The sequence below is a fragment of the Tenrec ecaudatus genome, chromosome 9 (assembly GCF_050624435.1).
Source record: "Tenrec ecaudatus isolate mTenEca1 chromosome 9, mTenEca1.hap1, whole genome shotgun sequence".
NCBI lineage: Eukaryota > Metazoa > Chordata > Mammalia > Afrosoricida > Tenrecidae > Tenrec > Tenrec ecaudatus.
Genome location: NC_134538.1, coordinates 129,501,774 through 129,504,545, shown reverse-complemented (window position 1 = coordinate 129,504,545; position 2,772 = coordinate 129,501,774). Strand labels below are relative to the sequence as shown.

The 2,772-nt window shown below is 39.3% G+C and overlaps 1 pseudogene; it reads left to right on the top strand.

Annotated features, from left to right (window-relative positions):
* Positions 1–1,141: 1,141 nt before the first annotated feature.
* Positions 1,142–2,157, top strand: LOC142456151 (small ribosomal subunit protein mS22 pseudogene; annotated as a pseudogene).
* The last annotated feature ends 615 nt before the right edge of the window (positions 2,158–2,772 follow it).

Genomic DNA, 2,772 nt, shown 5'->3' with positions numbered 1-2,772 from the left:
AATGTTACGAGCTATATAAGATGTGAGTTTTTATGGCTTTCATTTGAATATAGAAAGTGGGATTTTAAAACAAGGGTGTGGAAGCTGTTGATACTCCCAATTTTTCTAGTCATTTTTACTAAAACATAATATACTTGTGACAGGGACAAGGAACAAAAACCACATAGATCACATCGAAATAAAATATATCATTTTATTTCTCTTTGGAAATTATGTATGTTTACCAGGAGGGACTGAAAATAATCTTACCTTCTGAATAATGAAATATATCTACTGATAAGTTGAAGTTAGGATCAAAATGATATTAAGCATTGATGTTTTTCTGCATTTCCAACAGTCCCAAGCCACAATTCTACTGTAGGCTAATACTGCATTTGCAGGTTCATTCCCTTCTAATCATCATCCTCGAGTATCTTGATTTGATACGCTTTGTGTTTTTCCTCAAGCAAAATGCAGTTACACATCCCCTCTGTTGATTTGCTTGGTGGTTTCAAGATTATTGGAACTTTTCACACTCTTGCTATCTGTGCCTCTTCATGTGCTTGCGGGCCATATGTACATCTCGTCATTTGTGCATCTCTTTTGTGGAAATCAAATCATTTGTCCATTTTTAATTAGATTACTGGTCTTATAACCATTTAGGTATAGGGGTTCTTATATGAGTGGGGGTTCAAAAATCTATAGAAAAATAAGATGAAAACATAATGGATTTTTTTCTGTGAACATTTTGAGCCCTCTCCTATATTCTGGATATTAAATGGATACCAGTGAAAGAAAACCATGAGATGATATTTTAAAAAAGGAAGTGACAGGGCGACAAATGTTCCCATTCAACCCATGCCCTATCCAGAGGAAAGTGACCAGATACTCTCTGTGATACTGGGTGTCTTATTAAAAACCAAAATGATCAGGGGTCTCATGAACACGGTAGATGCAAATTAAAAACTAATCTGGATTTGTGTCCGTTTATTCTCTGGAACAACAAAGTGACCTTTGGGGGGTGGTCTTCATTCTTCATTCTGTTATCACAAAGTGAAAGTTAGTGTCTTCTTGCCTTTACTTATTTCTTAGAATTAAAGGAGTAGCATTTGAACTACTGAAACCTAGTGACTATTTCCTACCCTGGTTGCCTTGGAGAATCATGGCGACCTGCATGCTGCGCATGTCGTTGTGGGGCTTCTTTACCTGTACTCTGAGTGTAGAGCGGGTGAGCTTCAGTTCTGAACCCTGACTGGCCCAGACCCTGCTCCCGCTGCTCCCTGGGCACTGCTGGGGTGGATTGCCATGTTACTGGTCAGCTCGGGACTGTAGAATTTGGTACCTCCTGGATGAAGAAGCCTACATTATGGGTGAGGAAGTCCAAAGCATATTCATCAAGAAGACAGGTTAGAATTAGTGGAAGATTTTTAAGCTGTACAGGAACAGAAGGCCCCAATGACCCAGGACTAGTTATAAGAGGCTCCCTGAGAGGCTGTCAAAGCAGCTAAAACAACAATTGAAAATTCCCCAGTTCCCAAAGAGTGCATACATGATGTGTCAGCTGAAGATAAGAAGGGACAAAAATAACCACATACCTGTTTATGGATATATCAGACAATGAACCCAGCAGGAGCATTTTGCTGTCCTCAGAGAACCAAGTGACAACCTATGCAAAGTTTCTTGGGAATAGCAGCATCGATGATCCCAATTTATTTTCCAAAAGAAGGTCATAGAATTTTTACACCAATCATTTCCAAGGAAGAACATTTTAAGACCATGTACGACCAGAGCCGGCGTGCTTATGTCCTCAATCCTTCCACTGCCCTGTTTGAGCCAGATTCTGCTAAGTGTATCAGGGTTCATCATCAGATCTGTGGTGATATGGATAAAAATGGAAAATATGAACTTTTATGTTCAACAAGACACTTCAGTGGGATGGCTTGGTATTTTGTAAATAAGAAAATGATGGATGGCCGGCTGGTTGACCGAATTCAGAGAGATTTAGTCAATGACGCTGCCAGTCTGGTGAAGCTGTGTCACCAAGGTCATCCAGACAGCCAATCGGCTCAAGAAGCCAAAGTGCAGGCTGCTGATGGGAGAAAATGAGTTAAAGTCTTTGCAAAAACAGAATCACAGAATGGAATCAACACCACAGGCTTACCAAGAAGCTTTCATTAGCCATTCCACAGCTTTGTAAAAAGCATTTTTAAAGAAATTTTGTTAATTACTAATAAGATTTCCCTTTGTTAATCTTGTGCCAATGATTTATAAATGTCCAGATAAAAATGTACTGATGTCCTTAGTCTCCAGGTTCTTTCCTCTTTTTCCTTTTTACTTCCCTCTTGTCCCACCATCATGTTCAGCTTTCATTCAGGTTTAGTAATTCCGCACTGCTACATTGCCCTTGACTGAGCCCAACTAGCCATCCTATTACCTTCCTTCCATTGATATTTGTTCACTTGTTGTTCCCGTGTCCCTGGGTTGGTCCTCCACTCCCCTTCTTCCTTTTTCCCACTTCTCCTTCTCCCGTATTCCTCCCAGAATCATTGGTCCCATTCTTTTCATCTCCAAATTATTTATCCTGCCTATCTTATCTAGATGGGCATATGGATACATTAATAAGTGCAAAAATCAGGCAGAGCCAAATACAACAACAAAGAAATTTTAAAACAATAAAACAGTAAAAACAGCAAAACACAAGAACAAAATAACATTGACAAAACGAAAGCCACTGACAAAAATGGACAAGTCTCTAAATAGTTCAAGATCTGTTTGTTGGTCTTTATGAGTGTT